The sequence below is a fragment of the Dendropsophus ebraccatus genome, chromosome 5, assembly GCF_027789765.1.
Source record: "Dendropsophus ebraccatus isolate aDenEbr1 chromosome 5, aDenEbr1.pat, whole genome shotgun sequence".
NCBI lineage: Eukaryota > Metazoa > Chordata > Amphibia > Anura > Hylidae > Dendropsophus > Dendropsophus ebraccatus.
In genome coordinates, this window is record NC_091458.1 from 44349282 (window position 1) to 44366160 (window position 16879).

Below are 16879 nucleotides of genomic sequence, written 5' to 3' on the forward strand. Positions count from 1 at the left end.
ACACTACTCAGTGATCTCTGTATGAGAGTATACACACAATATATATGCTCACATAGTATAATTTTAAGAGTGTATATATAATCTATCTTTCTGTATCACACACAGTAGAATGTGTACATATACTTCTATTGGACTATGTGAATATATATATGATAATGGACACTAATTGTGTATATAATTTTTTTTATATACTCTTACTGGACACTGTATAATTTCAAGTGTGTCCATGTGGCAGTATACATAAACTTAGAATCAAATTGTGTCCACAATATGTGAGTGGACACAATTTGATTCTAAGTTTGTGTAGACTGCCACATGGACACAGTATAGCTATCCACACAAAACATACATGCATCCACACTGTACTCTATCCATTTGGCAGTATACACACACTTGAAATTATACAGTGTCCACTAAGAATGCAAAAAATTATATATATTTCACACAGTTCTATAGCAGTAAATTCTACAGTGCATATTATATACAGATACAAACAATATATAGGTACACACTATTGTGTCTGTCAAGCAGTATACAAACACTATACACTGTCCACTATCTTAGCAATATAGTAGTGTCCACCCCACTTACCACACATTGTTCTGAGCTACAAAATCTCACCATTACTAAATTATATTTTTCCAACATCTCAAGAAGCGGCTGCTCCCACCTAAGACCTACGGTATTTGTTATAATTGGTGTAAAAATAGGCAGGTCGCAACATTTGCCAGTCACGGAAGAACGTGGCGACTTGTGTGGTGCCAGTATTTCTGGAACAGACGTCCTTGCTGGCTATTCCTGAACCACACTAATCGAGAGTGTACAAAGAGTGGATGAACCATGGACATATAGCTTGCTGCTGTGTAGCATTGGGTGGCATATTTGGTATCTCAGCAATGGAGCACTACTGTGGTCCAAGTGATCAAGCAGCAATGCAGCCATTAAACTTTTACAATAACTACGTGGTGTACCTTGCATTGACTGTCCAATAACCAAAGACAAACAAGGGCGCCTCTGACAGACCCACATCATCGCAAAGAATAAATCAAATGGGCCTGTCTTGATTCCTGTTTAACCAAATAAATGGTTGGTTGGTCTTCATCTGGTATAATCTATGGGGGCACTGTGGGACTTCAACAGGCTGGTAGTGGGGGGGAGTGGGGTGGGGAAGGTTTTCCTGGCATGCCCTAAGAGCAATGTTCATTAAACCATAATCCTGGATTGGAGAACTCTATAAGGACCTGGTAGCTGACCATCTTCAGGGAGTCTTTCCTGACCACAGTGCCATCTTTTAACAGGATAACGCTCATCAGGCTCACACACAGGTTGGAATACAACAATTAATGCTCCACAATGCCTTAGCTGCTAAATAGAAAGGAGTGCAACTCAAGCATGCTCAAGTCCAATTGTTTGGCATTTGACTACCAGTGGCTGAAGAAGTTGGATGCAGAACTAGGGAGTCCTGGAAAACACAGATACAGCCATAGGCTCACTAGGCTGTAACCCCATTGAGCATGTTTGAGACCTGATGGATCAGGCTGCAGGATCTGCTCCCACTCCTCTGACAGAGCCATGTGAGGGAATAGAGTGGAGCGTTGAGGATTTTTAGTGTGTGTATATTTACTACTAGATAGTGGACATGGGATAATGTGCATATACTGCTAGACAATGGACACTTTGTTAGGTAGTGAATACTGTATAGTGTGTGTGTGTGTGTGTGTGTGTGTGTGTGTGTGTGTGTGTGTGTGTGTGTGTGTCCACCATCTAGCACAATATACATGTACACAAACAATGTGCTCTGTTGTGGGACAAAAATCCATATCTACACACACTGCAATGGCCACTTTACTAGCAGTATACACATTGGGGGAGATTTATCATACATGGTAAGGAGTGAAACTGTCTTAGTTGCCCCTAGCAACCAATCAGATTCCACCTTTCATTTTCCAAAGAGTCTGTGAGGAATGAAAGGTGGCATCTGATTGGTTGCTAGGGGCAACTGAGACAGTTTCACTTTACACCATGTTTGATAAATCTCCCCCATTACGTCTGTGTTTCCACAATGGTCATACACATGCACACACACTGATTATACAGTGTCCACTATCAAGGAATAACACGGTTTCCACAATATATACTGTCCACTATATTGCCATGTGTTTAACTTGTAATACAGTGTCCACTGTCTAATGTGTGTGGGGTAAAGAAAAAAAATAGATGTGTGTGAATATATTGCAAATATGTATAATTATTTTTTTTTTAAACTCTGCTAAATAGAGGACACCACATATCTGCATATACTAAATGGTGGACTGTATATAGTGTGTGTATATTTGGACAGTGTATAAATACTGCTATAGGCTATGTTCACACATCGTATTTCTGCCTTTTAGTCAGCATTCTTATAACCAAAAGGGTTGGGTTGCAAATAATTTTGCCCTGTGGTTATAATTTTGCCCTGTCAGTTCCACTCCTGATTTTAGATGAAAAAACACTGACCAAAAGACTGGTGTAAATATTGTGTGTGAAAATAGCCATATAGTGGACCCTAGTTTGTGTGTATATATACTGCTGAAAGGCCAGTGTTTGAAATATATTTCCTATATTTGCATACATACAGCAAGATAGAGGAAACTGCAATTCTGTGTGGACGCCACAATCTATAATAAATGTCCTTTTTCTAGCAGTGTTTTTATACAGTTTCCACTCTCTTGCATGCATAGTAATATAGTCACCCACACTGTCCTCCATCTAGCAGTATATGTACACAAAAGTGTTATCCACTACAACTTCCACTATGTAGCATTATGTACACCACCATCTTGTTGAGTATATATATATATATATATATATATATATATATATATATATATATATATATATATATATATATATATATACACACATACACACACACACATAGAGAGAGAGAGAGAGACTAACTGCTACTACAATTTTACACACACAGCTAGCCACTATACACACACACACATTATAGTAGCAGTCATTGTATAATGTGTGTATATTTTTGACACTACGCGCATATCTACACACTCAGTTTCCAAGTTTCAATATACATTGCTTCCACTATCCTCTATCATGCAATGTATTATATATATATATATATATATATATATATATATATATATATATATATATATATATACACACACACACATATACACACACACACACACATCACTATCTATATAGTGTGTGTATAATGTCCACTACACACACATATATTATATATATATATTACAGTATCTAGCAGTGTGTGAAATATAAACACTATTTAATAGTGTATACACAATCTATATTTACACATTTAATAGTGTATGCACATTAAATTGCCCACTATCAAAAATACATTATGCAGTGTCCCCCATTTATTATATAGTGTCCACTAGAAGTATATATTCACACACACACACACAACAAAGTGTCTATTATCAGTATACATATATTACAGAGTCCACTATCTAATAACACACACAATCTTCTAACTGGCATTATGTACACAGATTATACAAGGTCTTCAATGTAGTGGTATCTAGCAGTTTATACACAATAGAGTGGTCACTATAAAAAAAATATATATATATATTATACACATACAATGTGTTATTGCTATATAATTGGCACTGTATAATGTCTCCCATTTAACTGTAGCAGTATATATTCACACTCTATAAAGGGTCTATAATCAGTATACATTATACAATGTCCACTATCTACCAGTACAAAAGACATTTAACAATCTTACCTAAGGTAGTAATAAATTAACATGTGCCATATCCTCTAACTAGAATATATATATATATATATATATATATATATATATATATATATATATATATATATATATATATATATACACACACACACACACACACACACATATACAGGGCTCACTATCTGGCCATCTATGTACAGACATGCAGCAGTAGAGTCCCTCATCCCCAGCTGTGTGCACACGAGTATACACGTCCTGCACCAGTCACACTCAGGTGCCCAGCTATGCAGCCCCGGTCCCTCCATACTACACAACCCCCATACAGTTACTATAGGCGCCCTAGCACGGTCCCCCCATACGCACGTATCTGCGCTACACTCGTACAGTTTCTATACCGGACACCACGTGACACGTCCACAATGTATCAGTACATACACAGCCCGGTCAGTGGTTACTACATTACCAGCGTGACACACCGATACACATGGCGACTAATCGATTACCTATGGGGATCTACAGGTTACATCTCCAGCTGCTGCAGGACTACAACTCCCTTCATGCCCTGACTTGTAGTTTTGCAGCAGCTGGGGAGTTACAGGGTGAGAAACGCAGTCTGTACTATTGCAGCCACTATAAGGTAAACGAAGAGCACAGACTTAACTATAGAGACCTATACACACACAGCAAAATTAACCGCCACCAGGTGTACTTCTATAGTGTGGGGGTCTGCAGGTCGCCGCCCCCCCCCCCCCCCCCCGACAATCCCGTCACCTGAAGCCGCTTTATATAGGCAGCAGGACAGAAGGGTCCACTAACCTGTGGGGGGTGTCCTGTCAGTTGCAGGTATCGGGATGTATAGCGCAGATGACAGCGGCACTGGCCTCCCCCTCATAATGACAGATGCACCCGCCCAACCGCCCCCCCTGGCAGTCCCGCTCAAACTGAAAAATTCAAACTGGAGCCCCCCAGGAGCCGCTCCGCGCGGGGGGGCACTGGGGGGGCTTCAGGGGATTTTTTTATATTTTTTTCATATTTTTCCGCCCCTCCTGACAGGTGTTATGAGGTGACGCGGGGCGGTGAGCGCTGCCCCCCGAGCTGTCACCTCACACAGAGGGAGGAGGAGGAAGACGCCGGGCTCAGCGCACCGTGCACACGTTCCTCCGGTACCGACACCTTATCCGTACAGCGACTCCGTCCTGCCAGCGCCTGCTCTTACCTCCCTCAGACTGACAGCCCGCAGCATCCTCACCCCGGCATCCCCCTCAGCCGCACACCGCAGTGCCCTGCTCGGGCTGTCAGTTCACACACAACACGCGGCACCGCAGTGCATGTTCCGTCCCGCTACACAGCTACTCCCCCAGACAGCTCCGGTCCAGTCAGGACTCGAAAATGGCGCCGAAAGCGCAGAGCTTCTCATTCAAATCCGTTAGTGCCAGCCCCGTCAGCCCTAGGGCATGCCGGGAACTACTTCGGCTGTCATGGGAACCACGCCCCCAACCTAACCAATAACACGCCCCCTCTGGTCACGCCCCCACTTCTGGATCCCAGCGCCTGGGCTGCGCACATCCTGGCACAGTCCGGTACGCGGCGGCGGCGGCGGCGGCGGAGGAGCCCGGGCCTGTATAACGCACCGGGAGCGGCGGCCTCCGGACTCCTCATCCTGGAAGTGTAGTGGGACAGATGGCGCAGGGCCTGATGGGAGTTGTAGTTCTGCAACAGCTGGAGAGCCACAGGTTAGGTACAGGGACAAGGAGTCGTCAGCCCTCCCGCACAACTACAACTCCCATCATGCTTTGTCTCTGCCGGCATGACGGGAATTGTAGTTTTGCAACAGCTGAAGGGCCGCAGTGACAACCAGTCATATGGTGACAGACAGTGATATCCTGGGCAGCAGCCATGGGATGGCACAGATAGCTGGAAGCTAGTGCACGTAATTTATCGCCATTGAGGATGTATTTCCACCTTGTTGTATGTATTATTCCTATCATGTGGATTATACATGCAGCTGTGCAAATATTTAGCAAGTTTTTATAAAGTTACTGCTACTTTCTTCCTATAAACAGCGCCACGCCTGTCCACAGGCTGTGTGTGGTATTGCAACTCTGCTCTGACATTTCAATGGAACTGTAGTGGTTCAGTATCAGGATGAAAGCATTTATGATCTCATCCTGAACAACCCCTTTAAACCACGCCCCTTTTATAATAGAGCTGCCTGGATGAAAAGCCAGGGAGTGAATTGCCTTAGCACTGGCCTCAGCTGGACCTCCTGATTGGTGGGGGCCTCAGAAGACCCCAACTGATCAAAACGTTTGACACAAATTCTTCTTAATAACAGGTATGCTTTATAAAAGAAACACTCTGGCAATTTTTTTTCCAGATCAACTGGTACCAAAAAGTTATATAGGTTTGGATATTTAACATCTCAAGCCTTCCAGTACTTATGATATGCTATATGTCCTGCAGGAAGTGGTATTTGTGCTCTCTGCAGCCACCCCTGTCCGTGTCAGGAACTGTCCAGAGCAGGAGAGGTTTTCTATGGGAATTTGCTACTGATCTGGACAGTTCCTGACACAGACAGAGGTGGCAGCAGAGAGTCATCCTGCAGGAAGTGGTGTATTCTTTCCAGTCCATGCAGCAGCTAAGTACTCAAAGGCTTGAGATTTTTAAATAGAAGTAATTTCCAAACTTTATAACTTTGACACCAGTTGATTAGAGAAGGGAAAAAAATAATTCTGTAGCGTACCCCTTTAAGAATCAAATATGTTTCAGGACTAAGGTTCAGGAGGGAAGTGTTTTTATAAAAAGAAACTGAATTCAAGAATAGGAGGACACACTGAGAGGTTAGGTGGGGGAAAGATCAGAAGCAACGTGAGAAAATATTATTTTACTAAAAGAGTAGTAGATGCTTGGAGCCAACTTCCAGTAGATGCGGTAGGTAAATCTACAATAACAGAATGTTAACCTTCCTGGTATATACATGTATCTATCCTAAGATAAGAAAGAAAATACTAAGGGGGCAGACTAGATGGACCAAGGGGGCTTTTTCTGCCGACAATCTTCTATGTAACATGTCACTTCGGAATTTAGATCCACGTAAAAAATTTCCATGTGTAAAATGCCATATTGTGGAAATCCCATTGAAATAAATAGGAGTCTTAACTAAAAGGAACATGCATCAAAGTCAGTGCAGATTCTGCCTGAATGTGTGACTATGGCCTTAGGCCATACGCAATATACCTATGGGATCTCCATCATGTGTATGACGGATCATTGCCGTGGCTCTGGAGCCACAGAAGCATCAGCCCTGAAAGGTGAATATATGTGACAATTTGTTATAGTTGGGATTTTGAAAATGTCAGCAAAGCTCTTTAAACGGGCCTGTAATGTGCATGTAATAGCATCCCGGAGAAAGGAAAGCCAGGAGCGCCAGTCTTTGTGGAAAACCAGGGCATGCCTCCAAAATCCTGGCCTGATCAGCTATAAACCGTGTTCACACTAAAGCAGTAATAGCAATTTACGTTTTATATTTGGGGTTTACTACTGAATTTTTGGCAATCACAATAGCAACAACTCATTACATCATATACATGTACTCATGCAATCCCTAAAGGATGAATGAATTAAGCAAAACTGCTTTTACCTAGGTACTCTTATAAATCACAGTGCAGCTATGGCCTAGCAGAGGTTAAAGGGGTACTGTAGGCCAGATTCCTGAAGCCCAATACTACTGGCAAATAGTATGGAATCACCACCTTTACAGGATGTTGTTTGTATTAGGACTGAGAAAGGGGGCTGTCTAAAGGCCCTATTCCACGGAATGATTATCGGCCGTATTTGGCCAATAATAGTCCCGTGGCATAGGAGGCAACGTTCATGTCGGCTGATCGCTGAAGTCGTTTGTCTTTCAACATGTTTAAAGACAAATGACTTATATAGCAGCGATCTGCTGCTGTCTCTCTCCGTGGAATAGGAGCAGCAGCAGACCACCGCTATAACCTATGGGCTGCCTGGACGATCAGCGATCACCCGGCCCTCCCCGGACTCACCTGCTCACTGCTGCCGCGTGGAATAGTGGCGGCAGCGAGCGGGGAACTAGGGGAATGAGCGCTAATAGCACTTGTTTGCTCCTCACTGTCGGCCCGTGGAATACGGCCTTTAGGGTCCATTTACACAGAAAGATTTACCAAAGATTTGAAGCCAAAGCCAGGAACAGACTATAAACAGAGGTCTTAACAGGTCATAAAGGAATGCCTGAGATTTCTCCTGTTCAAATCCATTCCTGGCTTTGGCTTCAAATCTTTGGCAGATAATCTGTCAGATGATCTGTGTAAATGGAACCTTAGGTAATGAAACGAGACAAGCGGCCATCCTCCCTACCTGTCACAAAGAGCAGAGCCCAGTACTGGAGGTGCTGGAACAGCGAGCCTGGAATTAGTGCAAATTTACAGTATATCAGTCAAGTTGTTTTGTCACTAAACAGCACTTTTAGATGAACACTGTTTAGTGTAATATTGGAATTTGATTTGTATTCTCTATAAAGTTTTGAGCCAGTGGTACTATACTCTTATCTAGTTTAGGTACAAGCAAAGGTGCTGGTCCCCAAAACAAAGTCTGTATTAGGGCCCCTTAGGCTTTATTTATAGTACTGCTCTCCACCTATATAGAAGAGGCATTATAAGACCTTCAGGCTCCTGGGCATAATTTCAACCCCTGCACTCCATAGTTATTCTCTTATTTTGGGCCTTCAGAAACATACACTTCACACTGTGTTGCTGTTTCGGGGAAGGTTATTTCTATGCATGTGTCATACACCCACAACCTCCCTCAAAAAAAAAAAAAAAAAAAAAATTGTGCAGGAAAACCACCCAGGACAGGGATTCACCATCAGTTTTAACAGATTCATGGAGCAAACATGGAACATGTGAATGCAGCCTAATGGTGCGTTTACACAGACAGATTTATCTGACAGATTTTTGAAGCCAAAGCCAGGAACAGACTATGAACAGGGAACAGTCTCAATTCCAGTTTTCAAAATCAGGTGGGAAGAGTAGCCCACACAACCACTTTATATTGGGATGAGCTCAAATATCAAAAACAGCAGCGATAGACAGACACAAATTTAGTGGTGTATTTTTTTTTATTTGAAAAAAACCCTTAGTTGCTCACCAGTATTTTTTGCTGTACTGATCCCAGCCCCAGCTGACATCCTTAGGCTGGGTTCACACTACGTATATTTCAGTCAGTATTGTGGTCCTCATATTGCAATCAAAACCAGGAGTGGATTAAAAACACATAAAGGATCTGTTCACACAATGGTGAAATTGAGTGGATGGCCGCCAAATAACAGTAAATAACGGCCATTATTTCAATATAACAGCCGTTGTTTTAAAATAACAGTAAATATTTGCCATTAAGTGGTGGCCAGCCACTTAATTCAACATTGTGTGAACAGATCCTTTCTGTGGTTTTAATCCACTCCTGGTTTTGGTTGCAATATGAGGACCACAATACTGACTGAAATATACGTAGTGTGAACCCAGCCTTAAAGTGGTTGTCCAACGCTACAAAAACATGGCCGCTTTCTTCCAGAGGCAGCACAACTCTTGTCTACAGGTCAGGAGCATTTTGCAATCAAGCTCAATTCACTTTAATTAATTAAAGTGAGTAATGGTGCGTTTACACAGGCAGATTTATCTGACAGATTTTTGAAGCCAAAGACAGGAACAGACCATAAACAGGGAACGGGTCAAAGACTGAGCTTTCTTCTTTTTTCAAATCCATTCCTGGCTTTAACTTCCAATCTGTCTGTGTAAATGCACCATAATGCTGCGTTTACACGGAACGATTATTGTTCGAATTTTAGCAATAACTTTCACATTTGAGCGATAATCGGTTCGTGTAAACACAGAGAACGATCAAGTGACGAACGATTAATCGTTCATGGTGATCTTTCAGCATATTCAAATCATTGTTGGTCGTTCACTGAAAATTAGCAGATCGCTTCGTGTAAACACTCTTTCAACGATTCACCCTGATGATGGGCTTAAGCAATCTTAAAACGATCACAATAACAATTTTTCCAAACGATATATAGTGCCATCTAAACGCTGATTGTAAAAAGTCCATAGTTACTTCAAAATCGTTAGATTGGGCAAATTATCGCTCCGTGTAAACGCAGCATTACAAAGCCCCAAACAAACTGGAGACCAGAGCGGTGCGGTCTCTGGAAGAAAGTGGGCATGTTTTTGTAGCACTGGATAGCCCCTTTAATACCAATGTGTATATGGAGCTACAGAAATGAATGGGTTGTGGACAAATCTAGTAGTAGTGTGAAAGGGGCCTATTGAGAATTAGTGGAAAGACCGATAATATGGCTCTGTCTACCCAAGTTGTGTAGTCTGTTACCATGGAGACACAAAGCTTTCTAGGGGAGCTGTACATACAGAATGGGATTTTAGTTAACTACTTTCCATTTCACATCAATTTAGAAAAACAACTCATCTCTTTTACGTAAAAAAACAACAAGGGTGAAACATATGGGCTTTGGCCAGAATGCAGAACTTAAAGGACAACTCCGGCGGGACCCCCCCAAAAAAAAACAAAAAAACACAGACACCATACTCACCATTCCTCCGGTGACGATCGCCACTCCATTCGCCCGCCGTCCGCCTCACCGTCACCTGCCTCCGGCGTCCAGCGATGTCTCTTGCTTCCGGGTCCATGAGAGAGAAAAGGCTGCCAGTGCGTTTGCGCACCGGCAGCCTTTTCATTGGCTGGAGCGCATCACATGGCTTCCAGCAAGCTCAGCCAATCAGGGCTGAGCAAGCTGGAAGCCATGTGATGCACTCCAGCCAATGAAAAGGCTGCTGGTGCGCATGTGCACCAGCAGCCTTTTCTCTCCCATTCACTCTCAATGAAGACGCCGAGGAGGAAGAAGAAGACCTGGACCGCCCCCAGCTCTGACATCACCCGACACCAGAGAAGAGGACCGTGACGACCGTAATAGGTAATATTCTTTAACTTCCGGGGTCGGGGGTCGGAAAGTGGGGGAAGGGGGCCAGACCGGGTATTTAACCACATTACAAAGTTATATAACTTTGTAATGTGTGTTAAATAAGCCAAAAAAAATTTTCGCCTGAGTTGTCCTTTAATCACTGCATGAATTTGCCAGCAAATTTGTGCGCTGATCGGCTAAGAATAGCAGTCCCCAAAAAACAAATCTGTTTTAGGGCTCAGCCACACTAGCGTTTTTCTTTGTTTCTAACTGATCCGTCTATATTAATTAAACGGATGAGCATAAACTGATGAGCAGACTGATTCAAACTGATTGCAAAATGTTCATCTTTTTTAATGGTCAGTTTGTATTTTGGCTTAAAAAAAACTGACTTTTGTACATCAGTCAGCATCAGTTTTTCTGTCCGTTTATTTTTCTCCTTTGGTTTCTTGCTGCTTCTGCGCATGCTCAGTGCAAAAACGGATGAAAAAAAACGGATGTGAACGGAAATACCTTGTGTTTTATATCTGTCCTTATTGACTACAATGTAAAAAAAAACAGAAGTGCACTTTCCGTTCGTGATCCTTTTTTTATTAAGCGGAAAGAAAAATACTGCAAACACTTTTTTCTTCCGTTCAAAAAAAAAAAACGGATCTTGAACGGATTGCATGCAAATGGAGCACAATTAGGGCAAACGGAGCACACTAATATATCATGGGAATCTATGGGGATTTTAACGGATCCGACAGTTTCCGTTTTGGAGTAAGCAAAACGGAAAAGGTAGACGGAATGGTTCCTGATGGTCAAACGCTGATGTGAACGTAGCCTTAGCTATAGCAAACCTAAAACTTATTTACTAGAGGATCTGCTTCAGGAATCTGATACCAGCACTCTCACTGCAGATTAACATTAGCCTCATACAGCAGCAGTAAGTAGCATGTTATTCACTGCATGTAAAAAACATATAAAACAGCAAACAATCACAACGGATGCTGCTTATTTCTCAGAGAATGGTCAACAGGATAGCAAAACCTGTATTCACTTGAATTTTGTTTTATTTCATGCAGTCTTCAGTGCATGTAAACTTCTGACGTGTCACACAGTGACCCTGCTTTGAACGGTGCAAGGCTGCTACTAGCAGCTGGGAACCACCAATATTAGCCGCTAGCCATGCCGGCTAATTAAGTATTTAAATGCAGCTGTTCTACAAAAGGCCATCCCTAGTGGACGGATTGCGCCCCCCGCCCCGCGATGTGATTGCGGAGGGGCGATCCGTTGCTGGGCCGGAGTCAGTGCTGCAATGACACGGATCCTGGCTCTGCATTGAATTACTATGGGCTCCAGCAGCCCATAGTAATCCAGTGCAGATAACATAAATCAATGCAGTACATGTATACTGCATTGATCTATCAATGCAATTTGTATAGAAGTCCCTATAGTGGGACTTCAAATTACTGTAAATAAAAATGTTTTCATTGATAAAAAATCCTATCCCATAATAGGCTTAAATTACCCCCTTTTCCCATTTTATACATCAAAACAAACATATTTGGTATTGCGGAATCGCCTGAACTATTAACCCTTAGGGGACACAGCCAGTTTTCATTTTTGCGCTTTTGTTTTTTCCTCATCGTGTATAGAAGGCCATAGCGCCTGCATTTTTCCACCTAGAGACCCAAATGAGCCCTTATTTTTTGTTTTTACTCTGTTCGCTCTAGGGTAAAACTGCCATATATGTTCCTTAAGTTGTTACGATTACAACGATATGTAACATGTATAACTTTTATTTGATTTGATGGCTTGTAAAAAATTAAAACCTTTTAAAGAAAATATATGTTCCTTAAAAATCGCTCCATTCCCAGGCTTATAGCGCTTTTATCCTTTGGTCTATGGGTCTGCGTGAGGTCACTTTTTGCGCCATGATGTGATCTTTCTATCGGTACCTTGATTGCACATATACGACTTATTGATCGCTTTTTATTACAATTATTCTGGATTTGATGCGACCAAAAATGTGCAATTTTGCACTTTGGGATTTTTTTGCGCTTACGCCATTTACCGTGTGAGATCAGGAATGTGATTAATTAATAGTTCGGGCGATTACGCACGCGGCGATAGCAAACATGTTTGTTTATTTATTTTTATTTATAAAATGGGGAAAGGGGGGTGATTTAGACTTTTATTAGGGAAGGGGGATTTGTGTTATTAAATACATTTTTCTTTTACTTTACACATATACTAGAAGTCCCCCTGGGGGACTTCTAGTATATGCACTCTGATCTCTCATAGAGATCTAGTATATGCACTCTGATCTCTCAGAGATCCATGCAGTATAGTTATACTGCATGAATCCATGAGATCCGTGTTCTATCGCTTTTGGCTGCCGCAGCCAAAAGCAATAGAATGCCGAGTCGGGATCAGCGCCATTACGGCGCAGACCCCGGCCCGGGATGGATGCAGGGATTGCCCCCCCGCAATCGCGCCGCGGGGGGGCAATCCCCACTAGACCACCAGGGATGGAGATGAGCAAGTATTTAGAAGCAGCTGTCAACTTTGACAGCTGCTTCTAAGTACTTAATTAGGGGGCACGGCGATCGGACCGTGCCCGCTAATAGCCGCAATCCCGGGCTACATGCGGCACCCGGGATCACGGCAGTTCAGACGACCCCCCTCTGAACTCCCATAGCGGCACGAGGACGTTCAGTAACGTCTTGGTGCAGCTATGGGTTAAATTAGCACATCCCTGATCTCATACGGTAAACACTGTAAGGGCAAAATTGCAAATTTTTGGTCACACAAAATCCAGAAAAATTGTAATGAAAAAAAAGTGATAAAAAAAAAAAAAAGTCACATATATACGCAAGCAAGCAAAAGAAAGAACAGATTATGGCGGGAAAAAAAAGACATCTCACACAGCCCCATAGACCAAAAAATAAAAGATAGAAAGGATGGTAATAGAGAAATTTAAACACATTGGGGGACATTTATGAATGGTCCGCCTGAGGCATACACCAGGGAGAAGGTACAGATTGGCTCCTTCTCCCTGGGGTACGCCCCGTGCGGCCGGCCGGATTCACTAAAAGGAGTGTGCCTCTTGGCGAATTCTATTAGGCCCCGTCCCCTTTTCCCTGGCAGAAGACCAACGTACTTGTATAAAGTTTTATTTTTTGCAGTCAGGTAAAATAAAAGTTATACAAGTTACATATTGTTGTAATAGTTTTGGCTTGAGGATCATAGATAATATGTCTTACATAGGGTGAATGGTGTAAACACAACCCCCCAAAATGTGGGGGGGGGGGGGGGGGGGGGGGAGTTAGTTTTTTTTATTTCACAGTGCAAACAGTTTTTTCCCCCCAGCATATGCAGTGTATTACAACTAGTGCTGCAAACAAAGGGATCATGTGGATCTGTAGGTGAAAAAATGCAAGTGCTATGGCCTTTTAAATATAAAGAGGAAAAAGCAAAAGTGGAAATTGAATTTGTCCTTGAGGTATTAAGGGTACCTGTCATTTAACCCTTTAACAATTCAATGGGCTTCCAGAAAGGAAACATAGCAATATTTGTAAAACACTGGACACAGACAAGTCCTTTACAACATGCTAGAATGCTCCTGAGCAACAAACCACCACTAGAGGGCTAAGTTGCTAGACAAGAATTTCATGTCCCGGAAGTGAACATTATACATAGATATAGGGTACATATAAAAATAAGAATTTTAGATTAACTGATGCCATAAAGTTATATAGATTTGTACATTTTCAATACAGACAGAGGTGGCAGCAGAGAGCCCTGTGTTGGATTTGAAAGAACTACGCAACTTCCTTTAGGGCACACAGCAGCTAGGTACTGGAAGGATTGTATTGTTAAATATGGTCTGTATAACTTTCTGACACCAAATGATGAAAAGTTTTTTCTTCTACAGAGTACCCCTTAACCCTTTAAGGACATGGCCCATTTTCGTTTTTACGTTTTCGGTTTTTCCTCCTTGTGTTTAAAAGGTCATAGCACTTGCATTTTTCCACCTAGAAACCCACATGAGCCTTTATTTTTTGCGTCACTAATTGTACTTTGCAATTACAGGCTGAATTTTTGCATAAAGTACACTGCGAAACCAGAAAAAAATTCGAAGTGTGGTGAAATTGAAAAAAAAAAACGCATTTCTTTTATTTGGGGGAAATGTGTTTTTACGCCATTCACCCTGGGGTAAAACTGACTTGTTATGCATGTTCCTCAAGTAGTTACGATTAAAACGATATATAACATGTATAACTTATATTGTATCTGATGGCCTGTAAAAAATTCAAACCGTTGTTAACCAATATACGTTCCTTAAAATCGCTCCATTCCCAGGCTTATAGCGCTTTTATCCTTTGGTCTATGGGGCTGTGCGAGGTGTCATTTTTTGCGCCATGATTTGATCTTTCTATCGGTACCTTGATTGCCCATATACGTCTTTTTGATCGCTTTTTATTACATTTTTTCTGGATTTGATGCGACCAAAAATGCGCAATTTTGCACTTTGGGATTTTTTTGCGCTGACGCCGTTTACCGTACGAGATCAGGAATGTGATTAATTAATAGTTCGGGCGATTACGCACGCGGCGATAGCAAACATGTTTATTTATTTATTTGTTTACTTTTATTTAAAACCTGGGAAAAGGGGGGTGATTCAGACTTTTATTAGGGGAGGGGGCTTTTTACTATTAACAACACTTTTTTTTTTTTTTTTTTACACATATACTAGAAGCCCCCCTGGGGGACTTCTTGTATATATACTTTGATCTCTCATTGAGATCTCTGCAGCATAGATATGCTGCAGAGATCCATGAGATCGGCACTCGTTTGCTTTCGGCTGCTGCAGCCGGAAGTAAACGAGTGCCGAGCCGAGGACGGCGCCATCTTGGACGCGTCCCCGGCCGGCATCAGTAACTGAGATCGCTCCTCCGGGACAAGGTCCCGGAGGAGCGATCTCCCCCACTAGACACCAGGGAAACGTTGCCTCCGGTAATCGGAGGCAGCTGTCAACTTTGACAGCTGCCTCCGATTAGCTAATTAGCGGGCACGGCGATCAGACCGTGCCCGCTAATAGCGGCGGTCCCGGGCTACACGCGGCACCCGGGATCGCGGCACTTCAAAGCGGGGCCGCCGCGCGGCCCCGCTTTGAAGTGCAAGTGAGGACATAGGACGTACCGGTACGTCCTATGTCCTTAAGAGGTTAAGGGTACGGGTACGTCAAGTGTCACTTAAATTTTTATTTCAGAAATTAATAGTACAGGCCATTTTAAGAAACTTTGTAATTGGTTTTATTAGCCGAAAAATGAATTTTTATCATGAAAAAGCAGTTTGAAGCTCTCCCCCTGTCTTTATGGTTTTCCTATGGAGAGAGAAAGTAGAGGCAGCAAAACAGGACAACAAAGTTAATTTACATTCACATCCCGCGCTCTCTCCTCTGCAGTCACCACTGACCTCTGAATAGCCCCCCTGTCCAATCCTTTGTTCTCGGCTCTCAGCTGCCCGCTAATCTCCCCCCTCCCTAGAACAGACAGATCCGACGGATGAAAAAAAACAGTCGAGATTTCCTGATTCTGAGCAGTGGATGACAGAAGGGAGAGGAGGGGGGACCTGAGAAAAGGCTTTTTACATGCAGATAATGGCATATTTGTCTAATAAACCCAATTACAAAATTTCTTAAAATAGCCATTAAAAAAAGAGACTTTTTTGCAGAAATCAATAGTCCAGGCGCTTTTACAATTCCCAATGTGAGGCAGTGCACAGCGAGATCGCCACTCATTTGCAGAGCCTAAACAAGGCTTGATGAATCATGTGGCAAGCCCATCTGTATATATTTTGTTACTGGGAAAGAATAAACTACTTAGGTTTTTTTTTTTTGTGTTCGGCTTAGTTCACACTGCATTTTTGCAATCAGTTTTTGCAAGAAATGGATGGAAAAAAACAGATGCATTTGTGTTCAATTTGAGTTCAATTATTAAAAAAAAAAAAATCATCAACGCATCTTTTTTAACTTACACACAAATGTAGCTGACCTTATTTTTGTTTAAAAAAAAAAGTTTTTATCCCTTTTTATAATGGATGTCAATCGAAAAATGGATCAAAATGAATGCACGCAAATGCATTTTTTTTGGCAAAAA

General features: G+C 42.3%; 1 long non-coding RNA gene across 2 annotated transcripts in view; it reads right to left on the bottom strand.

The window, feature by feature from the left end:
- LOC138792491 (uncharacterized) overlaps positions 1 to 16879 on the bottom strand; it is a 128799-nt gene that overhangs the window by 32226 nt on the left and 79694 nt on the right. The window contains exon 1 of one of the 2 annotated variants that reach the window (XR_011363148.1): positions 4953 to 5209. The exons of the other annotated variant lie outside the window; for it this stretch is intronic. This is a non-coding gene — a long non-coding RNA (uncharacterized lncRNA). Of the gene's footprint in view, positions 1 to 4952; positions 5210 to 16879 lie in introns of those variants that run through there. 2 annotated transcript variants of the gene reach the window in all.